Consider the following 17188-nt stretch of genomic DNA (forward strand, 5'->3'; position numbering starts at 1 on the left):
ACAATAATGTCAGTAAAGTTATAGGATATAAAATAAATCGACACAGTCAGTATTTCTCTATATTGTCAACCAACCAACTAGAAAGAGATAAGATGAGAAATTCCATTTAAAATAACTACAAAATAGACAAAATACTTGGAAGTTGACATATCAAGATACACACAGAAACTAGAAAAGAATTTGCACAATAATAAGGACAGTCCTAAACAACTGGAGAAATGTCCATTGCCCACGGGTAGGCTGAGTTGATATAATAAAAATCACAATACCACCCAAATTGATTTACTTATTTAGTTCCTTACCAAACAAACTACTGAAGAATTACTTTATAGAACTAGAAAAAATAGCAAAATTCATTTGAAAGAATAAAAGGTCAAGAATCTCAAGAGAAATAATGGAAAAGGTCAGGAGGAAGAAGGCTTAACCGAACTAGAGCTTGAATTATACTACAAAGCAGTGATCATCAAAACAATTTGGAACCAGTTAAGAAAAAGAGAGGGAATCAGTGTAACTGATTAGGCACACAATATACATTAGCAAAGGGACTGGAGCTGTCTAGTATTCAATAAACCTTAGACAGCAGCTATTAGGGTAAAGAAGGATACACTATTTGACAAAAAATGTTCGGAAAATTGGAAGGTGGTCTGGCACTAATTGGATTTAGAGAAACACTTCACATGACACTTTATAGCAAAGTAAGCTCCAAATACACACATGAACTAGATATGAACTTAACATAAATTTGAAGGAAGAAATTACTTTTCAGATCAATGAAAAGAGGCAGAATTCATGATCAAACAAGGATCAGAGAAGACAAAATAGATGATTTTGATGAAATAAAATGTAAGGATTTTTTTTTGCAGAAATAAAACCAATGCAACTAGGAAGAGAAATCAATTAACTTAGGAAAACAATATTTGCAACAAGTTTTTTTCTGACAAAGACCTCATTTCCCAAGCTATGTAAGGAAAGGATTCAAATTTATAAGAATTATACGTAAGTTTCCCAACTGGTAACTGAGCAAAAAAAATATAAGCAGGTAGTTTTCAAGGGAAGAAATTCAAACTCTCTCTGTCTGTCTGTCTCTCTCTGGTGTTCAGTTATTTTTTTAGTCCTATCTGACTCTTTGTGACCCTGTTTGGGGTTTTCTTGCCAAAGAAACTGGAGTGGTTTGCCATTTTCTTCTCAAGATTATTTTACCGATGAAGAAACTGAGGCAAACAGGGTTAAGTGACTTGTCCAGGGTCACACAGCTAGTAAGTGTCTGAGGCTGAATTTGAACTCAGGAAGATGCATCTTCCTGACTCGGGGTCTGGCACTCTACCCACTATATCCCAAGTTGCCCTATGAAAAATGTTCCAAAATCGCTAATAATTAAATAATTAGAATATTTTTATTTATATTTATAGAATATGTATTATTGTAATATTAGAACAATTTTTAAACGGCACATTACACACCTAACACAAAAACTAGCCGTGTGACCTTGGACAAGTCACTTAACCCCAATTGCCCTCCCCCTCTAAAAAAAAGGTACACTAAAAGAACTCTAAGTTTTCACCTCATCATCATCACCAGTCCATTAGATTAGCAAAGCTGACAACAAAGGAAAATGACAGATTCTGGAGGGGCTGTGGAAAAGCCCTGTTGGTGGGATTATGAACTGGTCCGGCCATTCTATAAAGTAATCTAGAACTATGGTCAAATTCTGCCTGCCCTTTGACTAGACTTAAATCCTAAAGAGATCAAAGAAAAAGTCTTCTACACTCAGAAATATTTCTAGTGACGCTTTTTGTAGTATCAAAGAACTGGAAACTGGGGTGGGGAGTGCTTACCAATTGAAGAATGGCTGAACAGATTATGGTACATGGATGTGATGGAATCATATTGTGTTGTAAAGGATGAAGGGAATGGTTTCCAAGAAACCTGGGAAGACTTGAGTGAACTGATGGAGATCCAGAACAATTTATGGTAGAACATCAACACTGCAAAAAAAGGAATAACTTTGAAAGACTTAAAGTCTCTGACAAATGAAATGACCAACCATATTTCCACAGGATTTATGATGAAGAAAGGTAGCCATCTCCTGATATAGAGGGAAGGGAATAAGCATTTATATAATGCCTGCTATGTGCCAGGCACTAATAAATATTATCTCATTTTATCCTCACAATGACTCTGGGAGGTAGGTGTTATTTTTATCCCGTATTGCAGATGGGGAAATTGAGGTATAAAGAACTAAATGATATGCCTGGGGTCACATAGCTAGTAAGTGTCTAAGATTGGATTAGAATTCAGGTCTTGTCTTCCCAACTCCAGACCAGATATTCTGTTCATCACTCTACCAGCTGTCTCTTAGAGAGATGACAGATTAAATATGCAGGATGAGATACATATTTTTGAATATGACCAATGCAAGAATTTGTTTTGCTTAATTATACTTATTTGTTGGATGGGTTCAATTAGTCTTTTCCTTTTTTTAAAGTGGAAGGGAGAGAAAATATGTGCTTATTTATTGAGGAAAATAAAATTTAGTTAAAATATACTAAGAGATATGGAGACATTCTTTTGGAAAAAGGAAAAGCCTGGTAAACAGAGTGGCTCAAATAGTCTCCACAGTGACACTTGGAGACCATTTCTGTTCAAAGCGCTGGCTGATCTCCCTCCTAGGAGGGAAAATTTAAGACCTCAAGGAAAACCTCTCTGCTCTATAGTTCATCAGGGAGAAAGAGGCATTCCTTTTCAAAAATGGAAAAATGTGTTCAATGTACAAAGAAAAAAGAAAAAGAATGTGTAAAGGCAGAGGGAGAACCTGATTCATGCCAAGAGAATATAGGACCCTAGATCTGAGTGCTGTGAGGGAGCTCAGACGCTAGTGTCTAACTCCCTCATTTTACAGAGGAGGAAACTGAGGTCAAAGGAGGGGTAAGGGACTTATCCAAGAGCACACAGAGGATCCTATGCCTAGAGCTGGAAGGGAGCTCAGAAGTCAGCTAGTCTAACCTCCTCATTTTAAAGATAAGGAAACTCCATCAACCAATTAATAAGCATTTAATCAGTACTTCTGATTTGGCCCACACTGTACTTGGTGCCAGGGATACAAACAGGAAGAATGAAACAATCTTAACTCCCAGAGAGAGTTCCCATTCCAATGGGAAAGACAGCAAGTGCATAGATAAATATATTTGGGATAAATATAAACCAGATAAACACAAAGGAGTACAATACAAGGTAGTTAGAGAGGGAGGCCACTAGCAATGGGGGAATCAGGAAAGGTTTCATGTGGAAGGTGATGTTTGAGCTGCATCTTGAAGGAAAATCTGGACTCCATGAGGCAGAAGTGAGGAAGGCGCAATACCCAACGAAGCTGGAAAGATAGGTTGGAGGAGAGTTGTGAAGGGTTTTAAAAGCTAAGCAGAGGAGTTTCTATTTATAGTCTAGAGGCATTGATTTTATCAATCTGATCAATGAATCTGGGAGCCACTGGAGTTGATTGAGTAGGGGAGTGACATGGTTATATAGTCACTTGAGCAAATTATTTTGGCAGCAATGTATAAAATGGAGACACTCAGAGCTAGGACACCTATATAGGACTCCTATAGGAGGCTGTTGTAATCATCTAGGTGAGAGGTCATTGCTGTTGTGTGTCTTGCATTCTGGAAGAGGGCCATGACATCAGGGAGGGTGATGCCACGACTTGCAAGTGAATTGTATTAAAGTGAGGGAGAGCTGTACAAAGTCACTAGCTTCATTCTCTCCTCCAGAGCCATCTGGGTCCAGTGGCAAGATATACATCAGAACAACTGGAGATGGCCCCACAGGTGAGAGGTGATGAGGGCTTGAACTCAGGCGGGAGTTGTGTGAGTGGAAAGGAGTCCGATGCAAGAGATTTGTGGAGGTAGAAATGTCAAGACTTGACAACTGTTTGGATATGTGGGGTGAGGGGGAGTGAGGACCTGAAGATAGTGCCAAGGTTAGTGACTTAGGAGACTGAAGGGATGCCATTGACAGAAGCAGGGACATTTGCAAAAGGAATGGGTTTGAGGTGAACATCATGAGTTCAATTTTGGATACACTGAGTCTGAGACATCTAGTTTTAAATGTCTAATGGGTTATTGGTGATTCAGGACTGAAGCTCAGGGAAGTGACTGAGGCTGGAGATATAGAAAAGGGTCATCTGCATAGCTCTAGGAGAGAGACTGTAGAAGGACAGTCCAGGTAAGAACCTTGGAATGCACCCAAGTCCTGACCAGTTACGGAGTGGTCACATAGGGAAGAAGAGAACCAGGAGAGAGTAGTTTCATGAAAGGCCGGAGAGGAAAGAGTGAAGCAGAATGGTCAGCAGTACCAAATGCATTAAATAGAGAAAAAGGATGAAGACTCAGAAAATATCATTTTATTTGTCATTTAAGAGATTTTTGTATAGAACAGCCATGGCCCCAATAGATAGACAGACAGATAGACAGACAGACAGATAGATAGATATAGATGAATGGGAAGATAAGGAGATAGACAAGTAGATAGATAAATAGAAAGATCAATAGACAAACAGAAAGATAAATAGAAAGATAGACATGGATAAATAGAAAGATAGAAAGACATAGAAAGACCGAAATAAATGAAGGAAGATAAATAGATGCTAGATAGATAGATCATTTATTAAATGCTTACAACATTCCAGGTACTGTGTTATGTGCCAGAACAAGCAATGAGAAAGACAATTCCTACCCTCAAGGAGCTTAGATCCTCATATTACAAGCTAACACATAAAAAAGACGTGAAGAGCAGAGAATGTAAGTACGGGCTGGGAGAGAAGTGAGCATGGAGGGTCTTGGCTGCTACTTTAAATAATGGCTCTGGGCAGGAAGTCTGAGATGGAAGTAGGAGGCCACAGGGACCGCACCTCCAGTGTGAGAAGACTGCTAGGTCAGAGCTGGGAAAGATATGAAGAGATATGAGAAGACATCTTACCCCTTCCCATTCCTTTGCAGGAGTGGGAAGTACATGGGTGTGGAACATTGCGTTATATTTGCAGATTTTTTTTTCTATGTATTGATTGGTTTTGCTGATATTTTTCCCTCTTTCTCTTTTTCTTTTTGCTATATGGGATGGCTCTCTGGAATGGGGAAAGGAAGGGATACCAGGGGAAATTTAGGTGATAACAAAATCCAGCAATACAAATGCATTTTAAAAACAGTTTTCTGGGTAACTTTGGAAAGAGAAGTTTTAGTTGAGAGGTCAGACAGTGGATCTCAAGGGCTTTGACTAAGAAACAGTGGAGAGAAATAGGAATGATAGCCTTAGGAGATTTTAGGGTCTAGTGAAGTTTTTTGAAGAATGGGGGAGACGTGGGTATGTTTGAAGGCAGTAGACAGGGAGATGATGAAGGTTCCGAAGGGGGTGGGGGATGTTTGAACTGAAACCCAGACAGGTGACATCACTTGACCAAGGTCAATAGACAGTAAGTGGAAGCGTTTGGATATGAATCTGCATCTGACTTCAGATAGAGGGCCCTCTGCATTGTACCATGATGCCTTGTACGATGACAAAATTATTGCATAGAGAAGGGGAAACTGACTCCCTTTCACAAGAGGGCTGCTGTGGTCTGGTCTTAGAAGGAGCAGTTGTACCATTGTTCCATTTCTCAGGCAACCTTCCTTGAGCCATATTTAAAGAGATACTTTGGAACTGATTGGAATAGATTTTCTTTGCTTCTGCTCTCTCACTCTGGCCTCTTGTCTCCTGCTTGCAAGACCTCTGTCTTGCAGCATTGTGTCATGTCCAACTTTCTCTCCTTGCCTCTAGCGTGAGTTTGTGTACCCTTTGTTCAGCACCCTGGCTGAGGAGAACTCAGACTTTGCATCTTTACCATCGCTGCTTTTCTTGCTAGCAGCCTTTGAAGCAGTATTTCCGCATGCAGCAGGAATTCTGAACATATTCCTCTGTCTTGGAGGGGTTGAGAAGTTGGACATAGCCTTGCTTTGCATTCTCCACCCCACCAAGTTGTCTCTCTAGTTTTTTTTAAACTTCCTTGTTATTTTTAAAACTATTTTATTTTTTCCAATTCCATGTAAAAATAATTTGAACATTTGTTTTAGAAAAATCTTGACTTCCAAATTTTCTCCCTTCCTCCATTCCCTCCCCACTCCTTAAGACAACAAACAATTTGATACAGATTATACAATGTGCAATCATGTAACACGTATTTCCATATTAGTCACGTTGGGAAAGAAAACACAGACAAAAAAAGCCAAGAAAAGTGAAGAAAGTCTTAAAAAGTATGCTTCAATCTGCATTCAGACTCTATCAGTTCTTTCTTTGGAAGTGGACAGTATTTTCCTTTGGAAAATTGTCCTTTGGAATTGTCTTGGATCATTGTATGGCTGAGAATAACTAAGGAATTCACAGTTCTTCATTGTACAATATTGCTTAACGTTATTGTGTACAACATTCTGGTTCTGCTCACAGTCAACAGAATAATAAATCAAGCCCTGATTTGGAGACTTTGACAATTTCCAAGGTATAGATGCTCATATGGAAAATTTAACAATCAGCTCTTGGGAACCAATTTGAAGTGACCATCCCATAACGGTCATTTGTAGGACTTGTCTCTAACATAACTGTCCACATCATTCCCTTCACCTATGATCTCCAATACTCTCCATTCTGCCCCCTCTCACAGCTGGCTTCCAGCATCTCTGCAGCTTCCAACTTCTGTCCTTCTCCACTGGGGCCTGGGCCCTCTGGACTTCCACCTGGCCACTCACATCAGTATCTGGCCAGGCAAATTGCATCTCTGATTTCATTGCATTCTCTTTCCGCACAAACCATCCCCACTTCTGTCCAGAGCACCAGCATCCTTCTAGTGACCCAGGCTCTCAAGCACGGCTATTCACTCCAGCTCAGCCCATATCTCCAATCTGTTGCCAAGTCTCATAGCATTTCTCCTACATGTGTTCCTGTAGGTGTATCTTCAACTCACCATGTCCAAAACTGAACTCAGTATCTTGCCCACCCCTTCCCTCTTACCATAAGAGGGCATCCCCATTCTCCCAGGCTCTCTCTCAGTCTCCAACCTGGGTATCATCCTAGACTACTCACTCTCTCACCCCTCCAGATCCAATCTGTTGCCAAGGTCTGCTGATTTCACCTTTGGAACGTCTCTCAAATATGCTTCCTCCTCTCCTCTGACATGGCCACTACTCTGGTACAAGTTCTCATTACTTCATGCCTTTACTATTGCAGTAGCCTGTGGGTGAGGCTGCCTGCCTCAAGTATCTCCCCACTCCAGTTTATCCCCATTCATCTACCAAAGAGGTCTTCCTAAAGGCCAGATTTGGCTGTATTACTACCCCCACTCAATATACTCCAGGAGTTCCCCATCACCTCCAGTGTCAACTATAAAATCTTCTGTTTGGCATTCAAAGCCCTTCATAACCCAGTCCCCTCCCACCTTTCCAGTCTTCTTGCACCTTACTTCCCCAGTCCCCTCTTCCCTTCCCCTTCTCCTGCTCCCCACTCCCACAATGCACTCTTCCACCCATGCTGACACAGGCCTCTTTGCTGTTTCTCCAACAAGACACTCTATCTTCCAACTATGGGCATTTTCACTGGTTGTCCCCCATGGTTGGGACGCTCTCCCTTCCCATCTTTGGGAAGCCTTTCCTGACCCCTCTTAAAGCTAACACCTTCCCCCTGTGGGTTAGCTTCATAGAGCCTATTTGCAAATAGTTGTTTGTGTGTTGTCTCCCCAGTGAGAATGTGGGCTCCTCTATGGCTTTTCTTTGTATTCCCTTCACATAGCACAGTGACTGGCACTTAGTAGGCGCTTTAATAAGTGTTTCCTGACTGATTCTTCATCCCCTCTGTCATCACTCTATCACTTATCTTGAATCTCTCCCAAAGGGCTCCTTCCTTACTGCCTACAAGTATGTCCACACTTCCTGTTCTTAAACCCCCCTCTCTTTATCCTTCCATCCCCTCTATGTTCCTCTACACTTCCTGTTCTTAAACCGCCCTCTCTTTATCCTTCCATCCCCTCTATGTTCCTCTATCTCTTTTGTTCTTTGTGGCTGGACTCCTCAAAAAGGCTGTCTACAAGAGATGCCTACATTTTCTCTCCTCTCATTCTTTTTTTTTGCTTTTTGGAGGGCAATTGGGGTTAAGTGACTTGCCCAAGGTCACATGGCTAGTTTTCTGTTAAGTGTCTGAGGTCGGATTTGAACTCAGGTCCTCCTGACTCCAGGGCCAGTGCTCTATTCACTGTGCCACCTAGCCACCCCTCATTCTCTTCTCAATCCCCTACAATCCAACTTCTGACCATAATTCCACAGAGACTGCTCTCTCTGAAGTTACTAATGATCTCTTCATTGTCAAATCCAGTGACCTGTTCTCCTTGACCTCTCTGAAGCCCTTGACACTGTTGATCACCTTCTCCTTGATGCTCTTTTTTCCCCAGGTCTTGGGGACACTCCCCTCTCCTGGTTCTCCTCCTACCTCTCTCACCACTCTTCTCTGTCCCCTTCTATGGATCCTTCTCCAGATCACTCCCTCTAGCCATAGGGATCTATCTTGGGCCCTCTTCTCTTCACCCCCTGTACTACCTCACTTGCTGATCTTATCAGTGTCAATTATTTTAATTACCATCTCTATGTTGATGATGGGCGGTACAGATGGGTGGTACAGTGGAGTCAGGAGGACCTGAATTCAAATCCAGGCTACACACTTGCTGCCTGTGTGACCCTGGGCAAGTCACTTAACCTTGCCTCAGTTTCCTCATGTGTGAAATGAGCTGGAGAAGAAAATGGAAAATCATTTCAGTATCTTTGCCAAGAAAATGCTAAATGGGGTCACAAAGAGTAAGGCATGACTGACCAATAACAACTCTTGCTGATAGCGCCTCAACAGAATTATGTGATTTCAGTGAGGGGAGGAGAAGGATGGTTTTTCTCAATGTGGGTGGAACTTGGTGCTGGGTTCCTAGGCTCTGCTCCTTTGTTTGGACCTCTTGGCTGGTTCTTCTCTTTAATAGGAGGGAGTCTCTGCTCGAAGCTGCTTCTCATTCTTTTTCTGTTGTTGAGTGTGGGCTTTGCTGCCAGCTGGATGCATTGTCTTCTGCTGGCCCAGTGGTGCTGACTCTGTGGCTGATGGTGGAGGAGAGCAGAGAAAGTTTCCCTCCCCCACCTACTCCCCCTTGTTATTTGGCCTCTAATATGGGTGAAAGGGTCTGCCTCCATGCAGTACCCCTGAGCTTGGACTCCATAACTGCCGAATGGCTTGATTTAAAAAAAATATCTTGGCCCGAGGGGTCTGATTCTGTCAATCACAAGATGTTTCCTGAGCTGTCTTCCAACAGCCAAAGCCCTATAATCCTCTCAAATTGATTAAGGCTCACTTACACTTTATTGTGGGATTGTAGGAAAGCCCCATTCACCTCTCTTATACACTTTGTGACTCCACTTTGAGCCTTCAGTGATTATATTAATCAGAGATTGTAGCAAAACTGCTTACCATTATAATAATATAATGGCTAGCTTTTATAAAGGCTTGAAGGTCTGTAAAGCTCTTTCCAAATATTTGATCTTTACAACAACCCTGAGAGGGAGGTGCTGTTTTTATCATTTTACAGATGAGGATACTGAAGCAGGCAGAGGTTACATGACTTGTCTAGTGTCACACAGATAGAAAGTGCCTGAGTTAGAATTTGAACTCAGGAATTGCTGACTATAAGTCTAGGGTTCTATGGATACATTGCTCCATGTTAGGGTCCCATGGGGCCTCTCTTTATATCTCCTTATTTCTTTCAGTTTCCAACCGCCCATTCGCCTTTTTTTTTTCCATGTCCTTTTCAGCTCAGAGATAACAGGCTTGGCAGAAAAATGTGAAGCAACAGAAGAGTTGGGCAGCTCTATCCCTGCTGCTCTGGGGCCTTTTCTCTAATAGAACCTCAAACCAAGCCCGGCTGATCATTTTGTCACATCGTCCTTAGCTTTCCTTCATGACCCAGGATCATTATTCTTACAGCCCCATGTCCCATTCTTAGTCACATGCCTCATTTCCATTTTCTGTACCCATATTTCCAAAATCATAGTTTATCAGTGAATTTCTTCCATGTCCACGTAAACTTCTTTAGATCATTTCAATTTTTCTTCTTCAATGTAATTGTTTTTCCTTGTGTCTTCAGGATCTTCCTTCCTCCCTCCCTCCCTTCCTTCCTTCTTCCTTCTTCCTTCCTTCCTTCCTACTTTCCTTCCTTCCTTCGTCCCTCCCTCCCTTCCTCCCTCCCCCCCCTCCCTCCTTCCTTCCTTCCTTCCTTCCTTCCTTCCTTCCTTCCTTCCTTCCTTCCTTCCTTCCTTCCTTCCTTCCTTCCTTCCTTCCTTCCTTCTTCCCCTTCTTTCCTTCCCATTCTTCCTTCTTTCCTTCCCTCCCTCCCTCTCTCTTTTCTTTCTTTCCCCATTCCTCCTGGGTTGACTTTCCTATAGAATTTGAGGAAGCTACCTAACTGTTCTTCTTAAAATAATTATTTTAAACCTAAATACTAAAATTTAAATACACAATAAGAAAAGAAAAAGAAACATATTATAAACTTAATTACAACTTGAATACAAAATAAGAAAAGAAAACAAAATCTTGCCATGTGCACAGATGAACATAAGAGAGGACTCAAAATATACAGCAATAAATTTCCATTTCAAGAAAGCCTATATAATAAACACCGCACGTTGTGTTCGGAGCTGTCCATCTTTTCTTTGCTTCCTTGGAGGTTTTCTTTTGTTCTCTGCTGTGCACTTTTCACTTTCTTCTTTTTTCCCTCTCTCTCCCTCAAGAAGGCTACAATTAAGTGTAAACTCACATATATATATATATATATACACATATATATGTGCATACACATATACACAAAGATATATAGCATACATATAGATATACATACATACACTTGATCCCTATAATCACACTCATATATAGACATATACATCCATATGCACCTATGGAAGACCACACCATATTTATTTGTCCTCTGTTTCTCTGAGGGTGGAAAACTCTTCCTTTACAGATTTGAGTCTTTCTATACTTTCCTAAGTCCACCAACTCATCATTTCCTATACCACAGCAACATTCCAATGCTATACTATCTAGATATTTAAAATAGTCTAAAACAATATTGATTAATATGGCTGTTTTAGCTTTAACTTCGTCTGAGATCATAATTACTAGCCCTGCTTTTTTCCCTAATAAATTCTACTCCTGATCCTAATTTTATGTTTGTGTGTATCCCTTATTTCCTATCCTTCCTGACTCCTGTATTTTACTTCTACCCACTTGCCATCCCATTACTTAACCTACCCTTCCTCTAAGGATCCCTCCCTAACCCTCTTCCGCTCTGACTTTTCTCTTAACTCTTTGAAATCCACTTTTCAGGAATCTGAGGTGCATATTTCACAGTGTCTTGATTTTCTTCTCTTCTATCACAAATTCTAAGGTGGAAGGGCTACTTTTTCCAAAGGCCCTCATCATTCTCTGTCTTGGCCCATTCCTTCATGTCCGTAGGCTTGTGGTCATCTCTTTGTGAGGACCGCGCTGGCAAAACGCACTCACTGGAGTTACTCCTTGGATTTCCCCCCCTTCTGATGTTCTTTTGTTCATCCTTGCTAGTGTGTCTGGAAGACAGCTCCACCCATTCTGCCATCTTGAGGAGAGGCCACTTCCCCATCATTCTCAACCCAGTATTCTATTTCTCTCTGTGGGCAAGAATCTGGCCAGAACAGAAACTTCCTTCTTTGATTAGTCTAACTCTTTTCCAGAATTAAATCAGTAATAAGGCAAAGGAGCCAATTCTTAGCTGCCCTGCTTTTGACAGTGAGAAAGCTGCAGCATTCATATCCAGAGAGCTTGAGTCCTTGACAATGTTATATCATGCCCCTATGCCGGATGGGCTGCTGACCTACTTCTTGAACTCCTCACTTATTCCTTCTTTCTCTCCAGGTAATCTCTAATGCATTCTTATGACAATATAAGGTCTGTTTCTATACCATTTTTTCTGTTTCTTTCTGCAAATGCTTACCACCAATAAAGTGTACTCATAAATGATTAACAACTGGCTCTCCAGGAAAAACGACCACCACCACAAATGCATACATGCTACACGTTTCTGTTTCATCTCCACTGTTAACTTTTTTCCATCACTTTCTTAATTCTAGACAGTCAACCCATCCATCAAGCCCTGTTTTGTAGTATTTGCTGATTCCTCAGCAATCTGCTCCTGGGAGTGATATAAGCTGGCTCTAGTGTGGATCCCCCCCACCCCAGCCTTCCCTTCCTTTTTCCCCCTCTGGTTTGGCGATTTTTCCACTCTATCAAGGCCCTGGCTTTCACAGGCCTGGCAAATATCCACTCCCCTAGGGCAGATTTAATCCATGTATCATTTTCCTAATTGTTTCTGAGTCTCAGAGCAGTTAAAGGCTTTCTCCATAATCACACAGATTATCACAGGCAGGATTTGAACTCTGTTTTTCTCCAATGCCAGTCCAGTGTTCTGGCTCCTATGCTTCCTCTCCACAGGCATGTGGCTTCTTAAACTCTAGGCCACGTTTTGCCATTTTATCCCTATATAATTAGGTCTGTTGGCCCTGAATCTGTAGTGCTTTCCATCTCATCACACTGCCAGGCACTAGGTCTAGATAAACATCCAAGGGCACCCAAAGAATGCCTGAATATGACTGCTTTGTACAAAAATGTATTTTTGTGAGTTGAAAAAATCTTCAAATTCCCAAACAAAACTTTTATTGGTACCTTTTGTTTTTATATTACCTTCACTTGACTCATATGTTCCAGGGTTTTCTGCAGTGCCCATTCCCAGACTGGCCCCACTTCCCATTGCCAGCTCCCGCCTCCTGATTGTACCTTCATTTGTTCCTTCATGTGACCTGTGGTCTTCTGCCACTAGCTTAGAGCTCTCTCCAGTGACTAATATTCTTCTTGAGGTATATGGGGTATTCAGGAAGAGCTAGACCCTCTGGGGTCAAAGTTGGCTAAGCCCTTTCCAGGGCTGCCCATCCACTTTTGGTGTCTGCCTTCACCTAATTCTCACCTGTTGCTCCAAGAAGCTGTAGTACGTACAGAGGCCACATCCTGGTAAAACCATCTGGGCAGATGGCTAAACCAGGCTGAGGGTAACTGACAAACCTCAAACCCATCATGGAGTTAGGAGGGTGTCTACTCAGAGCATGTGAACAGTTCCCCTGGTGGAATGGGAAGATGAGAACAATGTGTTCCAGAGGGCATGAAAACAGCTAAAGCCGGTGCTGTGAGGCACTTTGGTCAGACATCAAAGATGCCAAGGGCATATAGTCATCCTGACTCTTGTCCTGTCACTGGACTTTGATAATCCTGGAAAAGAGTGGGGCTGACGATTTTGTACAAGTCTGCCTCACTTAAATCCAATTCACATGCAAGTCAAGACATCACCCTGTGTTGTCATTAGTCCTCTTCAAAAAGAAGGACAAACGACATTCTTCCTGGACTCATTGGTCATATTTTCCCAGAAATATCATTGTATAAACCTCATTCCTTACCCATCACAGCTTACTCCTTTATTCCCCAGTCCAGCTGACCCTCTCCTTCATACTCCCAACACACTCCCCTGGATCTGGCTCCTCCCACTGTGCTCTCTAGAATGCTAGCTCCATAATTAACAAACTTCCTTGTTTGGGAAGACAAGGTGCCTACAAGAGGCCCCAGTGAAGGCTTGTTGAGGGTGTGAGTCGTCTGGCTTGGACTCTGCTGGCAGAGGGTTTGAGAGACCAGCTGGGCATCTGAGGACACGTATAATGTCACACATATCTCCTCCATTAGACTGGGAGCTTTTTGAGATCAGGGACCATGTTCTGGTCTCTTTTTGTATCCCCAGTGCTTAGCATAGTACCTGACACATAGTAAGGGTTTCATAAATATCAGATCTTTTGGCTTTCCAATATATTCCCCTCCCTCTCCTACCTAGAGAGCTATCTTTTGTAATACTCAGAGATGTGAATTAGGTGAGGACAAGGCCTAGGCATCTCTACTGAATCAACCAATTAATTAAGAACATTAGATCAGGTATAGTAAGTACTTGAAAGTCAATGAATGAAATGGAGTGACACTCCACAGTATTGGCTTAGGAGATTTTATGACAATTTGCAGGTTTTTTCTAAAAGAACAAGCCAGCTTGAAACCCAGGGATTCTAATATCTGAACATTAAAGGGCAGAGAACCATTCCAACCAAATTCCTTTGAGGGAGTACTTTGGGGGATGAGGGAGAGGTGATAAGCCTCAGTGTACCCCCCATGACTTTGTAAATTTGAGGAGGTTTACAGGATTTTAGACTTCCCACCTGAACTCTAGCAGTGTCTCTGGAATTGGGAGCTGAGGACAAATTAGATACAGTGCCAATCTGGCCTAGACACTTACTAGCTGTGTGACCCTGGGCAAGTCACTTAACTCTAATTGCCTCCCCCCAAAAGAAACTAGATACAGCGAGGAAAAGCAACAGAAGATCATAAGAAAATTATACCATTCCTAGGGCTAACCTCTTGAGGACTTCAGCAAAGAGACATCAAAGATGTGAGTTACCCACTTTGTCCCACATAACTGCATTGCCCCCTAGATTCTGTATGTATTATTGATAGGAGATTGTGCCCCAGACTTTGGGGGTAATACTTTGTACCAACTGTTGTTACTATACCACCTCATTACAAAGCATTTTTCTAAAAGCTAATTATCAGGTTGACTAATTCAAGTCAACTGATAATCACAAAGGAAAGAAATTGGTGAGGTCTTCTGATTTGTAGCATTAGAAAGACACAACAACCATTCAGGGATCAGAAACATAGGTGCAAGTGGAATTGGAAGAATAGCTCTCAACTGCTTACATGAAATACAGATGAATAAATTGAAACCCAGACCTCAAGCGGGTTGGCCAGTGACACAGCCATAAGCATCTAAGGCAATATTTGAATCCAGATCATCCTGGCTCCAGGTCCAGCTTCTCTCCATGCTGCCTCTCTGTTCATATCGTTCTAAAGATACTTTCTGTGCAGGAGGTGAGACTGAGGATGAGCAGAGAGATTTAAATTCGCTGGAGGTACTCAAAGCCTTGAAGGAATGAAAAGAACTGTAACACTGTTAGCTTGAGGAGAACTGGAGGAGAGCAGCAAAGGTAGATAGTAGGAGAAAGGACTGAGGACACCTGCTGGGAATGGAAGCCTTCTCCAGTCCCTCCTAATTCTAGTGCCTTCCTTCTTTTAACCATTTCCTTTTTGTCTTGTATAGAACTTGTTTGTATGTATTCGTTTGTATTCTGTCTCCTACATTAGATTGTAAGCTCCTTGAGGGTGGAGATTTCCTTTTACCTTTTTTGTATTCCTTGCACTTAGCACAGAGTTGGGTATACAGTAGGCACTTAATAAATGCTAATTGATTGATGGGTTATTGGACACCTGCACATGGAACAGTAACTTCAGGGGAGCTTGGGAAGTGAGCCATGTCATACACAGAGCTCACAGTGCAATTGGGACCCATGACAAGCCAGCCAGATTGGCCTTCTCTTAGACACTCACTCATCTCCTTGCCTTTGCTTTGGTCCTTCCTTGGGGCATACTCTCTTCTCACCTCTGCCTCATGGAATCCTTCTCTTCAGTCAAGCACCATCTTCTACATAAAACTCCTGACCCCCACAATAGCTAGTGTTTTTTTTCTCTATACATCCATATTTTATATGTCTCTATCCATTCATTCAATCAGTCTGTACATACTCTCCCCCTCAATAGAATGGCAGTTCCTTGGGGGCAGGTACCCTTTCATACTTTGTCTTTATAGAATACAGTAGGTGTCTAATAAATGCTTTGTGCCAGAGAAGAATGCCACAGGATGCTTGGTATAGGATGCATTTAGCTCAAGGGTTCATCAGAGTCCATCTGAGTGATTTTCAAATAATTTGGGGGCACAGGCATCTCACAGGACTCAGAGCAGAGAATCTTGGGGCTCATTTTCCCACAAGAGAACGGTGGATCCTTCAAGCTGTAGGCTTGCAATCAGAAAGCTGAGGATTTTCTTTCTTTTTTTTTTTTTTGGAAAGGAACTGGGATTAAGTAACTTGCTCAAGGTTACGCAGCCAGGTGTTTCTGGGTATGGTGCTAAGTATCTGAGACCAGATTCGATCTCCAGGTCATCCTGACACTGGAGCTGGTGCTCTTACTCGCTGTGCTACCTCGCCACCCCTTGAGGATTTTCAAAGGTATGGTTTGTGACCATTTAGAGCAGGAAGCTAGGTGATCATTTAGAAACCTTATGACTTCAGAATGAATGAATAATTTCACATCCACCTCCTTTCTTAGGAGAATTGACATTAAGTGAAAGCTAGTCTGGATAAATCAGGTCAGTGAATTCATCTTCCTGAGCTTTGATTCCTTCTATAAAATGGAAGGGTTTCACTAGCTGGCCTCTGGGGTCCTTTCCTACCCTAAATCTAAAATCATGTGTGTGTGTGTGTGTGTGTGTGTGTGTGTGTGTGACCCTGGGCAAGTCCCTTCAAGCTCTGTAGTGCTGTTTCTATAGGTTTTTCTGTTGAGTTCTAGCCTTTGCTTTCATGGGGAGGGCACCCCTCAGAGGCAGTGATGGCTGTCTGGGCTCCTCTGCAGGTGCCTGAAAGTGGTCCCTGGACCAGGTAGCTTTTTGTTGCTGTTGTTTTGCAAGCTTGATTCCACATCAGGCTGCTTTCCCTCTCCCCAGCAGTGTTTCTTGCCAGGCTTGCTCATTCTGGGAACATCTCAGGTTGCAACCATCTCTCCAGTGTGGGAAGGAGCTGTTGGATTAGGTTGCCAGGTTGCAGAGAGGACCTCCTTTCAGATGCTGGGTCTTTAAGTGCCTGCAATTCTCCTTGTCTGTTTCACTCTCTGCACTATTCAGGCAGTATATTAGCCTACTCTAAACTCTGCTGAGAACAATATTTTGTTCAACAGAACTAAGCTGAGCTGTGAGAATTTTGTACCTTGCTGGGGCTCACTGTCCTGCCACTCATTCAGACCTGTGTTCAGACCTAGTGGTCCTAGACTTTAGGCACCATAGTCTGGCATGGCCCAAGAAAGTCTGGTGCTGCTTGGGAAGGATGCACATGGGGTATATTTCCCAGTTACAGATATGATCCTATAG

The sequence above is a fragment of the Petaurus breviceps genome, unplaced genomic scaffold (genome assembly GCF_028583685.1).
Source record: "Petaurus breviceps papuanus isolate PSGF00001 unplaced genomic scaffold, PetGlider_PUasm1.0 400, whole genome shotgun sequence".
NCBI classification, from domain to species: domain Eukaryota; kingdom Metazoa; phylum Chordata; class Mammalia; order Diprotodontia; family Petauridae; genus Petaurus; species Petaurus breviceps.